This window comes from Streptopelia decaocto (genome assembly GCF_964273445.1).
Source record: "Streptopelia decaocto genome assembly, chromosome: 5".
Lineage (NCBI taxonomy): Eukaryota > Metazoa > Chordata > Aves > Columbiformes > Columbidae > Streptopelia > Streptopelia decaocto.
The window spans coordinates 17,237,474-17,251,783 of record NC_138659.1 but is presented as its reverse complement, the minus strand read 5'-3'; the positions used below and the strand labels follow the sequence as shown (position 1 = coordinate 17,251,783).

General features: G+C 38.6%; 1 long non-coding RNA gene across 2 annotated transcripts; it reads left to right on the top strand.

Moving 5' to 3' along the window:
• Positions 1-1,337: 1,337 nt before the first annotated feature.
• LOC309440163 lies at positions 1,338-13,470 on the top strand. Of its 2 annotated transcripts, none has more exons than XR_014184144.1 (3): positions 1,338-2,292; positions 2,684-2,827; positions 12,360-13,470. It is a non-coding gene; the product is annotated as an uncharacterized lncRNA (long non-coding RNA). The 2 variants fall into 2 exon arrangements; XR_014184145.1 differs by lacking the exon at positions 12,360-13,470 and adding an exon at positions 6,870-11,267.
• Positions 13,471-14,310: the final 840 nt, after the last annotated feature.

The following is a 14,310-nucleotide window of genomic DNA, read 5'->3' as shown; positions in this document are numbered from 1 at the left end:
CCAGCAGAGGTTGATGTAGAAAGCCCTTTGCTAGCAGCCGGAGTTCTGGGGGTTTATTGCATCCTTATTTTCTGACTTTATCTAGGTTGATGTACATCTGAGAGGATTTCTCCTTTCTTCCTTAGCCATGAGGGTGTTGTGAAGCAGGTAAGCACTATCGCTGCTCTTTTCCTCCATGCATCTTTAAAAGTGTGAATCCCATTCTTCCTTCAAAAGGAACATTATGTTCATCAGGTGTGTGCTGGACTCTCTGCACAGAATGTCACCCTCACGTTCTCCAAGGTTAGTGTCCTGTGATGGCAGAGGAGGGAGTGGGGTGATTTACAAGGACATGGTGTTCTGTGTTTGCTACAGGCCACTTGTGGGAGTCTCCATCATCCTGGCTGTCCTGACCTGAGTTCCCCCTATGTGTTGTGGCAGTGAACAGCACTTCACTGGACTTCAGAGACTATCTGACTAAAAGATACAGACTTAAATCTTCAAGTTCTTTAATGGAGTTGGATCCCAAGAGTTGTGAAAATCCTTGCCCTTAGCCATTTAGCATATCTTCTTTGGCAATGTATATTTTACATGATACGCTACTTTTGGAACTGTATCTCTGTACAAACAGCAGTGAGGAGAATCAATGTGCACAGCATGTCAACAACTGCGTGTGCGTAATGCAGGGACTATGCTCAGTTACTGCCCAGTCTCTGCTGGCTTCTTGGCTTGATATTTTTATACACAGTCGCTCTAAAGCACTCCTGTAGCATGTTGGATTTGTCTATTCTGTGCCAACTCCTTTAGCAGGATGTCTGAGTAGGCTACATGAGGCTGAACAGTGTTTATAATGGGATTATAATTAGCAGAGTCTAATATGATTTGGATTTAAGTATGCAAAGAAAAATTAGCTTTTTAATACAGTTCAAGCAAATCATAATAAGAGAGTTGCTGGCAACAGTCCTCATGTAGAGAAGCCTTTCGTCTTATCTTGACTGACTAAGAGTGTACATTAAATTAATCACAAACTCCTAGAAGTTAATGATAACTCAATTAGACTGAAATCAACATTATAGTATATTTTGGAAATTCATTAAATAAGGAAGTTTGAGCTTATGTTCAGTTGCGTCAATTCTCTTATGACCCATTTTGTTTGCATCTTCAAATCCTTGGCAGTTACTAATTATTAAAGTGAGCGGTCATGTGTGTAGTTAAAACACTGTCTAAATTGTTAGCAGGACTGAAAAAAACTGCAGCAGCACCCCATTTTGCCTCAAGGCTGGCAACTAATGACTTTTTGGTTTTGTTTGGGTCATTTAATGCTATTTTCTCTGTATGTCTTTTGTGTTTGGGGTTTTTTTGGGGGGCGGGGGGGAGGGCAGGATTGTATATGACCCTCATGAGCAGGCAGGTTGCATTTTATGTTCTTAAGTCATCATATTAGTGTCTTTACATGAATAGGAGAAAGCTGGCCTAAAATTTTCAATATCAGTATCTCAGTAAGCATTTTGATGAAATTGGGGTTTTTTAACAACTTTTTATTTGAGTTCAAAATCCGATGTGAATAATATTATTTTAATGTTATCACTTATCAAAGGTTCTTCTGTCCATTAAAAAAAAAAAAAAGTGTGTAGTCTCCTAGCAAGGTAAGATATCCCCTGAAAAACATTCTAGCTGGTCAGTCACTGTACTAGGTTTCTTCACATCCATCCTGGTTTTGACCACTTGTATGCCCCACAAATGTGAGGAAACTTCATTATTTCATAGCTCTTTTGAAGAGAATAATGTCTTTTGGTGCAATTTCATCAGCAATATCCTATTTGGATTGGTATACACAGCACACAGGGCATTTTGTTATAGTTTCTTGTGCAAAATAACATTCCTTTTGTGAAGTTTGGCTGTGGAGATGGAGAGCTGCAAAGGTGTCAAACGCCATTCATGGACTTCACACTAACATGAACCTTAAAGCTGCTGACTGATCAGAAACAAAGTTCAGCCATGAGAGCCTGAAGTACACGTCGTTGCTGAAATGGAGGTTCTTGTTCACTTTATCCTTAGTGCATCTGCCAAAAACTTGTTGTGGGAACTGACTGTTGTGTTTTGTTTCAGCAGGAAAATTTGATCTGAGTTATGAACATATACAACATTTTGATTTGGAAGTATTATTAATACTTAGCCCCTTTCTGAAAAGAAGATTCTAGAAGAAACTACTTTCTAAAGTTTGAATTTGAATAAGTGCATCTAAAAGGAATCCTTCCAATGTAGCTGATTGTGCAGTGGAGCCTCTGAAAGGCTCCAGTTATGCCATAATAGGTATGGTAAAAAAGATACAGGATAAAACAAAAGTTAACAATAGAATGCAAGAGTCTCAAATGGCATTAGCTGGCTTATCACTTCTGCTATCAGTGACACAAAATCAGTTTGCAGCAGCACTGTTTATCACATATTTATTCCTACATGGATATGTAGGTGTGAGTGTTTTTTTGTTTTTGTTTTTGGTTTGGTTTTTTTTTTTTTGTTTGGTTGGTTGGTTTGGGTTTTTTTGTTTTCTTTTGTTTTGGGGTTGTTGGTTGGTTGGGTTTTTTTAACCAGTTCTGGCTGTTACATGTGCTTGCATGTCAATATTAGTTTGCATAAATTGAACCTCAGGTGCATAGAGACAATGACAACTGCAAATGAATGCTCTCTTCTTTTCTCTTCTTAGTTTTGAACTCAAAAAAAAAAATCCTGGAAGCTGAAACTCAGTCTTTTGATTATGGTATAAAGATGTCAGGGAGAAGAAACAAACAAAAGAACATGAGATCTCATTGTGCCTCTTCCTTTCATACCAAACCTTGTCTAAAAACCTGTAGGTACTACTCACATTCTTGCCAAGTTATCTTACTTGAAGGGGATGCTCAGGATTTATAGTATTAGTTCCCTAGAAACTTGGGCTGTGTCTGGTGGTTTTTTAATGCTGGTTTCATTCAGTTACTGTGGATCTTTTCTATTTATACAGTCCATGTTAGATAAGAAACCACATGCTCATATTAGGCATACCTCCAATCTGTTACAACTTTATTTTTTTTAAGTACTGGTAGAGCAGAACTTTAAAAGCAGTCAGTGTCTGATTCTTGTTCTTCTAATGAGTCATTGTTAGAAAGTGCATCTAACTAAAAAATATCCATCCTCAGCCTGCCATTTCAGAGCTGCTCTTAACAGGACATGGTTTTGTCAGTTCTTCATTTAAAAAAAAAAAAAAATGTCTCATGTTAAATCTCTTGCTTGAGACTCACTGCACCATGACCTCAAGCAAATGCTTGTCTCTTATTTCATAATATGAGCTGGCCAGTCGGACAAAGCAAACTTCTGCTAAGGAGAAGATATGTGTCTTGCAAAAGTAACTGTAACCTATTTTTATCAGGGTCCAGTCTTTTTCCTACTGTCAGAAGGGTGTAAACTTGTATAAATAGGGCCTGCACAGATTCTGACATGTATACGTTACTTACAACGTGGATATCAGGACTTTTGTCCCTTGCTCTAAAATTTACTCTACTGAATTTCACAGAACTCAGTAAATTGGCTGAACTCAACAACTCCTGAAAAACTGAGTAGGACATCTTTTTATGCATGAGGCAGGAAACATCTCGATGAACTACTGCCTTCGCTTTTCAGGTGGCTGCAGCAGTGCACCCAGGGCATTTGGGGAAATTTAGATCTTGCTGTTGGCAGATGTGGTGTGTTGGCTGCTCAGCAGCAAAGTGAGAACAAGTCCTGATGTCAACAATAATGGGACCTCTGATTTTATAAGTTGATGAGCAGTGTTTCATCCTCAGCATCTGTTTCTGGCTTTCTCTTGTTGCATCAGGCATTCAGTCTCCCAAATACAGACCTCCAGGTTGGGTTTTGCAGCCTAGGGCTTCCATGGCCCCTCCTGATGAAGGGGGAGGTGAGGAGTTTCTCGGTTTTCTTGGGCAGTCTGATGAGCTTTTCAGTGTGCTGTCTGACACAGCTCAGATGTACTGCGTTGTGGGTGTCTACTTCTATCCTGAGACTTCTCTCAGGAAATAGCTAAGCTAATTTTAGAAGCAAAAACAGTTGAAAGAGGCCCATTGCAAATGCAGCCAGAGTATCTCACGTCTAATCAGTTATGAAATCTGATTGATGCTAAAGCCTTTTCTTAGCAGAGTGTTTATTAATCTTGAAGGGGGTGGGGAGAAAAACAACACAAGAGATCTTTTATGAGTTAGACATAAATGAACAGAAGCTCTTTAAAAATGAACTTGTGGGAACTGGGAGATTGATGCAATATATCACAGGCACAGAAAGGCCAGACGACAGCTTTCTGAGTACGCTGGCGTAAAATCAGATAGACAGAAAAGAAACTATAGTACTTTTTCCCTGACATGACCTGAGGAAAAATACTGGCTGTTTTGCAGCTTTTGCATACTTATCTCTGGCATATCATGTTCTGTAGCGATTAAAATACAACTTCTGGTGACAGCAGGAACTCAGATGCCCTTCTGAATTGTGCGCAAAGTGTGACAGTTGTTCCTTCAGCCTGGGTTGTGTTTCAGTGTATGATTTAGCAACAGCTTTTTATTGCACTTGATTCCTGTATCATCGTTTTGAATGAAAGTACAAGAAATACAAAGTGTTATAGCAATATTCTGCTTATAAAGGGAAAAGCAACCTGTTGCCAGGGTCTATGAATGTTGTATGAATTCACGCTGTCCCAGGAAGGAGGGAAAACAAAAATGAAATTACTCATATTTTTAAATATTTTATCTAAAGACCTTTACTCCTTTTTTTTTTTTTTTTTTTTCATTTTTTAAAGTTGTGTTGCAGAATGAAAAGCTGCAGGAGAATACCTTTTGCACCATGAATAAAACTAGTGTTATTTCCATAGCAGGGCTATTGTTGAGGGCTCCTCTCTTATGCAGACTACAAGATCATGGGAGATGAATAAAGGTGCTAAAGAGTGTGTACAAGGTTCTTCACGTGTGTTCTGTCATGTGTCTCATCCATTTTCTGGTGTCTGCTTCTGAATAGATCTTCATCATATTCCAGTTCACATGGAGTGGGTTTTTTTGCATGTACTGAGGATTTTTTCTTATTTGAGTCTTACATAACTATTACTAGACTTGAAACTGGTACAGGGCTGAAGGCATAAGAAACAGACCTTAACCTAAATAGAGTAGGTTTGAAATGAAAGTATTTGAGCCTGGCTTTAAACATTTGTGAATTTTTGGCTGCATATTATAGCCTAATTTACAAGGTGCCACAGTATTTGGAACTGTGCATACATATCTTCTCTGATTGCTACATGCAAACCAACCGATTCCCTCTGATTTTCAGTAAGACGATGCTTCCTGGTCCTCTTTGTAATCAGCTTCAGAAAAAGAGTATCTTCTACAGAGAAAAACTCTGTCATAAACCTAGTGCCATTCTAGAACATTTTGTTACAACTGATTGTGCCTCAAATGTCATCTTTGGGAAGATTTTTTTATATCTTTAGTCTGGGCCAAAATGAACACTGATGAGCTATTTCTTCTGTGACTGAATTCTCGGAGCACAGCTGATAACAGCAGTAATGGTCATGTAACGTACAACTCGTTGTAACTCTCTGCTGCAGAGGGTTTTACTGGGCTCTTGCCACTAACTTGAGCGGGAACAGATGAGCCTCTGCTGAAAACTTTTGACAAATCCTACGCAAAGCATTTTCTGAGAGCTGTAAGACCTTTTTGAGGATATATGTAAAGACCCAGTGTGAGGCACAAGAGTGAGAGCCCTAAGGCAAGGAAACTGTTCCACTGTTCATGTTCTTAAAATTACTTTGGTGCTCAAGTCACTTCTGATCCAAAAACAATCAGATATTAGACCTCAGCAAACTTATGACTGTCAGAATTATTTTGGGGACTTGGGATCCTTCATCATAACCATGAATTTTTGCCAAGACATGAGGTGTGGCCCCAATTCAAACTGTAAATACTACGATTTGTCCAAATTATTATTCCCTTCAAAGAAAAAAGTTTCTTAATAGTTTGTATGATGCTATAAATACTTTTTTATTGCATACTGAGAAAAGAATAGCATTTCATGAGTCATAGTTATTGTGGGGTCTGTGGACAAAGCTTTCGGGGCCTGATGTGTTCCCACAATGTGCAAAAGCCTTAAGGTTTGGCAGTCTTGCTTCTTCCAACAATAAATCAAAGACAGATACTTAAAATACTTTGATGTGAATAGCTGAACCCACTTCAAGAAACACCTTGGGAACTAAGTTGCTATCAGATCCAAGCAGAGAAAAGGAGCTTTGTACCTCATCACTGGTCAGGTGAAGAAAAAATCTTTGTCCAGAAATTTCTTGGGTTCACTTGGTGTCACCAGTCAGTGTGTTGGAGGTAAAGTGTTTAGTGAATGCTTTAGTGTGTAGATGCCAGGATTGGTTTTGGTGGTGGTTTTGTCTATTTATTTTAAAATTTTCTACTTAAAATGAAGCCTGCTTTAGAAGTGACTCTTGGTCATAATTTATTGCAAGTGGCACAAATCCTGTCCTGTTACACCTCTAAATCCTGTAAGTCCATGGCCACACACAGAAAGATTTGACCCTCATTATTAGAATGTAAAGCTTTCAGCCAAATTGCAAGGTAAACTATCTCTATACCATTTTGGTCAAATATTTTAATATTTCTCTTCTATGATAATTACTGAGTGCAGAAACTCCAGTGCTTCAGGCATTTTGCTGTCCTCTATCAAAAGATGCGTTCAGCGGATGCGTCTAGATGTTTAACCAAGTCTTGCTTAGCTTGAAGGTCAATGTCAGCATTGTTCATTTTGTCTGAATGACAGCTGAAATAATAAACCACATTCCATCATTTGATACAGTTTTATCTTCCATTCCTATCTGACAGAAAATAGAAGTAATGAGAGCTGCAGTGAGAACACGATCACTGAGGACTGCTGGAAGGGATTGAGTAAGGTTCTTTGAAGGAATTCACTGTCTTCAAATATTTAATCCAGAAACATCCATCTATTTTGCAATGGATATGAGGAAAGCATATGATACAACGAACCACACTGAATGATCTTCTGACTGACCAAATCTATTCCATAACATTGTCAAGGAGCCCAGTAAATACATATGGGAATAATTTCCATCTGTGTGCAAAAGCAAATGTAACTGACCTTGTTACACATTTCTGCAGACAGTCACGTCTATGAACTTTGCGTCTGTAAAGATTGCATTCAGATTGCCTCAAACGTTTTGCCCAAACACAGAAGACTAAAATGAAACTCAGTTTAACTGTTATTCATCCTTTCAAGAATGAGGTTCTCTTGAAAAGCTTGCATTTGTTGATTTTGCCCCTACTTTGAAGCAGAAGTCTTTTCTCCCCACTATACTTCCATTTTCTGCTTTGCTAATGTGATATTGCTTTCAATTTGAAGGCTAGAGAGAAAGATCCTATATAGAGGATTTTTTTTTTCAAATTTCTTTTTTAATCAGATTTTTACAGGATGGGGTGAAAGTACTATGAGGTTGGTGCAGAAGGCATTGCATTTTTTGCATTGATGAAATTTGCTGTTCGATATTGGAATACATTCTTAAATGTGATTATGTTATACATCATTTTAATGCTCTTTTCTGGATTTTTTTTTTTTTTTTTTGCTACTGTTAATTTTGTATTTATTTTAGACTATGGAAATTATGTTAGACAAAAAGCAAATTCAAGCTATTTTGTTATTCAAGTTCAAAAAGAGTCAGAGTTGTCGGAGACAACTCGCAATATCACCAATGCATTTGGCCCAGGTTCTGCTAACAAACATACAGTGCAGTGGTGGTACCAGAAGTTTCGCAAAGGACATGAGAGCCTTGAAGATGAGGAGCATAGTGGTCGACCATCAGAAGTTGACAACCACCAATTAAAAGTAATCATCAAAGCTGATCCTCTTACAACTAAACGAGAAGTCACCAAAGAACTCAATGTCAACCATTCTATGGTCATTCGGCAGTTGAAACGTGTTGGAAAGGTGAAAAAATCTCAAGAAGTGGGTGCCTCAGCAGCTGACCAAAAATCCAAGAAATTGTCGTTTTGAAGTGTCATCTTCTCTTCAGATCTTGTTATTTACATTAAATCAGAGCGAAAGTTAATCCCGTAGAACAGCCGCAAGATTGTATTACAAAATCTTTACTCGGACAAAACCTTGCTTGTGACAAGGACTTTGTATGATGAGATCAAATAGACCTTTCAGTTGGTTGAGGTGTTTTTATTTCTTGCCTGGAAGTGAGCAGAGAGAGAAGGAGAAGCAAAGGACAACTAAGACAAGAATTTGTTGGTGTATTTAAATAGATTAGCCCTACAAATCACACATTTATCAAATGCATCTGGTCCTGGACTTTTAGTTAAAGATCAGGATAAAATATTGAATCATTGAGGTCAGAAAAAAGCAAAGGCGAGGGAAGTCAAGTCCATTGTCAGCAACTATGTTTCCAAATATAGAATAGTTTAATTGTCTTTCCTTGTTAGGCCTGTTCTCCAGGACTTAAAAATAGCTGTGAGCTCTCTTTAATGAAGACTTGCGAACAACGACCTGGCAGGGACTATGTTGAGCATCCTGCGGGTCTGTGCTCCCTGGGTGGTCCCAGCGGGGACAGATTTATGAGTTCTCCTGGATGCCTCCTGGACAGCTGGGGGCCGCCTTTCTTCGTGGCATATAGATGAATGCCAGTTGTGGTAGTGACAAAACTTAGAGTTGGGCCATGGTGTTTGCCTTCGGACAACCACCTCCAGTGAAAAAAAAAAGAAATGGGATTTATCTCGCCCACTTTTAGCTCTTCAGATGCTGTTAGTGAGCCACTTACCTAGCACTGCGCTAACAGTGCAGAGAAATACCTTCATCTGGTCTATAATTTGCCTGCTGTATTTTAAACATCTTTCTATTTAAAGCAGAGTAAACAACTTTGAAATGTCTGTTTCCCTTTGCTAATTTTAAGAGAAAGCTAGGCAGTGAGTCCAAACGTAGGTTTTGTTGTTGTTGTTTAGGTGTGTGAAGTTTGGTAAAAACCTACTCCCATACAAAAGAGACTGTAACAGAGCCTCTTTTCTACTTATTCTATTCATCAGGGCCCAGGTAAGGATGTTAATTTTGCAGCACTTACTTCAGATCCAAAACAGGCCCTTATGTCTTCTGGGGACTTGCTGGAGGAGCTGCTGTAGCGGTGGGTAAATCAAATTCTCCCACCCCAAGTGCTTCTTGTGGGTCCCACACTCAGTGGGGGCAGGTGGCCAGAGTGCAAACCGGCACCTTGCTCCCTGTACCTCCTCTCTCCCCTCATGTCTAATATAAGGAGGAATACCACAATGTATCCACCTTGCTTTAGTAAAATATTTCACTCTGATATTTACCACACTAATTTAGAGCATGCAGGTCTAAAAGGTGTGTGTCCTGTCTTCCACTGCTCTGTGGGAAAAGAGGGATTTGGGGGAGAAAACTACCTAGTGATTCACAAGCATTGTAAGAAGTTGCTAGTTGATCCGAAAGAATTCTGCCTACCCCTTTAAATTACTATATTCACGTATGTGATTGTTTTTCAGCGGTCTTCTTATTTATACTCTCCTTAAACTTTTTTAAAAAATTAAATGAACTGTTGTTTCTCCAACTGTCTAAAAATAAATAATTTCTTGCTACAAGTATTAGCTTATTAATGTAATTGATCCAAATCTTAATTGAATGTGTATCTGTATAATTCTACTAATTTCAGTGAGAAAGAGCTCATTACAACTAGAACTGGTAACTGAACTGGAACTATGCTAATTTGAAGCAGCTGATGATCCAAGAACAGTAGAAATGTCATTATACCTGTTTATAATGCACTCCGAAATGGAACAAGAAAATTGATAAAAATTCTGGAGGGAGGAAAATATTGCATTATTTCTACATATTGTATTGTCATCTTCAAAAATGACTCTGAAGCAAGAATTACTCATTTTGGAAAACAGAGAATGTAATGAAACATCCATGGAAGATCTGAAAACTAGATGATTACAGTGACTACTAGAAATAGATTTCCATAAGCTAAATAGGGGATTTTGGTGAAATATCCAGGTGCTGATTTGAGCAAGTCATTAACTGTGTTGGGAGGGAGGTGGGGTTGCTGGAGTTTGATCTAGTGGAATAATTAAGGATTCTTAAGTCACAACAAGTAGTATGATGTGTTCCTTATTTTAGCTACCATTGCCCCTCTTGAATTGCTCTTCTTTCTCAGGTTACCTTGTTTATAACTTTTCCTTGTGCATTGCAGGGTAATAGACAATTCTGAAACTATTGTAACTTGATGCTTGATAAAGTAAATGAGAATGGTGGGGGTGGAGGGAGAGAAATCTGTGCAGTCATGCTTTTTTAATCTGGTAAAATATTCCCAAGAAAAGAAAAGTAATCCCTATGGAAATATCTCTGTTCATAAATGATCAACAGCTTATTAGACTCTGGACTTGTTCTTCTCAAAGACAAGCTGGTCATGGAGCTCATCAGTCATTTCTAATAACATCAAGGCAAACAGAGTTGTGGAAAGTAACTGCTATAGATTTTTCTTCTTTTTTTTTTTTTTTGGTTGGGATTGAAGTTAAACTTTTTTCCTTTTTTTTTTTTCTCTTCAAATATTGTTGTATTTCAGATATCCCTCTATTGTACAAACATTTTGAAAACTGTCTTAACTAAGTTAGTTCTTCAGCATATTGTCAGTCTCACTAGAAACGCTCAGTTACAAGTTCTGATCTTACCCTGTGGTTTTGTGACAATATTAAGTAAAGTTCTTCTTCAGCCCTGGTCTTATGGCCTCTGACATGGAGTGAGCGGGACCCTCATAAACACTGATGAGGGAAAAACATCCTGCTCACATGAGCATTAGTTACTGCACAAAAAACTTTTGGGGACTGTAAAGTTTCATTTCTTTCCTCTCCCTCAGCTTATAAAGTTCTGGTATTTCTTGTTCTCTATTGCTCCATACTATTTATAACCTCTAGCTACCCAGGTTGCCCTCACTGTAGCTCCCCTGCTAGTTTAAAAGAATGATATTGCCTTCTTTCTGTCTAAAATTACTCTAGTCTGCTTTATCTTCTGTGTTTCCTCTTATTATTCTTCCTTAGATCATTGTTCTTGATGTTATTTTGAAAGAGAATGTATTGATTTCCTCTCTCTCTCCCTGTCTTTTGTTTATTAAGATGATAAATGTTTTAAGATAAAGTCTATCATTTGTTACATATATTGGATCTCCCTTTGATCTTGTAATAAAATTGCTACCCCAAGTTTAAGAGCTGAATCACAAGTGTAATAACTCTAGCAGAGCCATGAAACACTTCTGTGTTCTTTGTTTCATTACTTCATTTCAAGGTTGCTGGTAAGGAAGGACTATTTGTTTTCCAGGAACAGTGATATGACAGTTTGCATTTACATCTCTAAGTGCTACTAAGTGTCTGTCAGACAAACTGCTTCTAAAAAGATGCTGTAACTAAAGAAATAAATATATTCATCTTCTTTAATTTTCTCTGGCTTATAAACTGGATAGATGGAAAGCCTAAAATTTTCAGGCCCATAGATATGCTATTTCTTAACCATTCAAGCTTCAGAATGAAGTGACCTACAGAAAAAAAAAAAAGTCGGCTGCAGCTCATGAGCTGCTGCTGCTTTGAGTTTAAAAGCCATAAACATAGGAAACCTAAGTTTTCTTTTCCTACCTAGAACTCAAAGCCAGCCCAGGTTTCTTTGATCTGGTAAACTGTTAAATGCTTTGATTTAAAAGTGGATGTTTTCTCTGAGGAGACAGAGAAAAGGAGCTGTGAAAAAGCAAACTGGATGAAGGGCACAGACCCACAGAGACATGGGGAAAGGTGGAAATGGAGAGAGATGCTGCTCCCTGCTCGTTTTCTCAGAAGGATTGGGAGGGCGGAATCCCTGAGCATCCTGCTGCGGGCAAGGGCTGGAGTACCAGGACCCTGTGTCCTACAGGCAGCATGGGCAGTGCTGGGCTTCAGTGCAGCTATGGCACCGACTGAGGACGGATCTAAAGAGTGAAAACAAAAGATAACCCAGCCCACGTGTTGGAACATGGCTGGATACCATTGACTTGAGTGGAATTTCACTTCAGCAGAGGTTTACTCCAGTCATGGTACTATATTTGGAAAGATAAACATGAGTGTATGCCTATATCCTGAATGCAAGTTAATCAAGTTAGATAAGATGAGAGAAAGTAAATGTAAGTAATATTGCAGACCAGGATGTCAGCCGATCTTGTGATTTGACAGGTCGCTTCTCAATATTTGTTCAGCTAAAAGGAAAACTTGTGTATTTCTTTGTGATGTTTGTGAGTGGATTCATGTGTTTGTCTTTGTGCTTTTCTGCTGCAGGGCCGTAAGTGAGATAATGAGTGATTAATGTACCCTGCGAACAACAGGAGCACTCTGAGTGACACACCAACTGCTCCCACCGAAGCCCAGTGATGAATATAGCAAGAGGAAGATGCGTTATGTGTACAGTATGTAAAAGGATCTGCAAGGGAGTTAAGGATGTTTACGCAGCCATAAAGAGAACAGGTGCGAGTGTGACTCTGAAGAATACTCAACATCCTGTTTATCAGGGGAAGTCTCATGTTTTTTTCATGGAAAGAGTCACCTTTGTGTTTGCCCCTCTGGACAAAATAAATAGGGAGTAATAGTAAAAATAGCTGCAGTACCAAACCTTCTTCCTGAAAGCTGCTTTGCATGGCGGGTGGTTGAAAGGCTCAGCTTGTGCAGTCAGCTCCCAGTTGGGAGCCCTGCTTTATCTTGATGGAATAGAATAATTTCCATCTGCTTGGTTGGAGCAGAAACCCTCTCAATTTCTGACAATACTTGGCATAGTGTTGACATGAGAACTACAATTTTCCATTGTTGTTTTGACCCTCAGATAACTTCTTTTATGGGCAAAAGGTTACTAGCTGCACGTCTTCTATTTAATGTAACTGGCATTCTGCCACGTTGGCTTTTCTGCTGCATTTTCATTAGCAGAAGGAAACTGTGAGACAGTGGCTGCATGCAGACAACTTCACTCCTTTCTAGTATGGCCGTGCTGAGTGGCACTGAAGGGTGATAACCTTGGCACTGGAGACATCAACTGTAGAGTTAACTACATCTTGGTGATTTCCAGATCCACATTAGAGATGGAAACTTTCTTTTGTCTTTTTCAGGTCAGTGAAAGCCATTTAATGCTCCCAAGAGTCAAAAAGCATTTTTTCCATCTTCTATATAATGAAAAGCAATAAATATTTTATTAGACCCTATCAGGGCTGTAGCAACAGCAACACAGAGGCTGTGATGCACGTTTGCAGCTTTGCAAATTGTTTTATTAACGATGCTCAAAATGGAATGAAGCCACATTCCCTTGAGCCCAAGAGAGTCTGGAGTGGAAGCTCAGTGAGGGATAGACAGGGCTGACCATCACAATGGCCCCTGGTGTTACAAGTGATGGGGAGCCTGGTCAGGAGCAAGGGGTAACGGAGAGTGGGGGTGCAGGCTCTGGCTGTGGGGCCCAGGGCAGTGGGAGGGAAGAAAGAGTTGCAGCTGCTCAGTCACCCTTCTTGAGAAAGAAGCATGTTTGTGCAATGGCTTTGCTAAAAAGAAAATTTGCAGGTTTAAGTCAGATCAGGCATAGAGCATTTACCAAAAAAAATTTAAAATCAGGAAAAAAGAGTCATAATTTTTTTTAGTTTTAGGCATGTGTTACTATTCACATATGGTGAACCTGATAGCTTTTTTGCTGAATAATGGCAATAATAAAATATCTTTAAAAACAAATGCACATTTTTATATGTGCTGCAAAGCTATTTAAACTGTATTTACAAAATGTAACCCCTGACTGAACTTTGAAATGTCTGCTTCTAGAAATATAAGCCAAAACCTTTTTATAGCACCATACTGACAAGGATAACTTATGTATTTCACAGTATAGAAAATCCTGGAGGCAGCGTTATTTTTAGCTGTGTAACCTTTAAGCGTATTCATCTATATACTAGTAAATTAGTTTTTAACAGGTGTATGACTTAATATAGCAAGACGATGAATTACAGATGTGGGTAATGTCTGTCCAAATTGCTTTTTTCCTGGCTCTAAATTATTCATCTGGAATGGCCAGAAGCCAGCTATGGGAATTATTGATAAAAGTGAGTTAAGAATAGATTAGAACATTTCCCTTGTGAAGTATAATGTGTCTCTGTTGACTGCATTATTTTCCATCTTCCATTAAGCGCTACAAACCAGACTTTTTTAACCCAATTTTAAACTATTCATGTTCTATTTAAATTCTATTTTTATAAATGCTTGA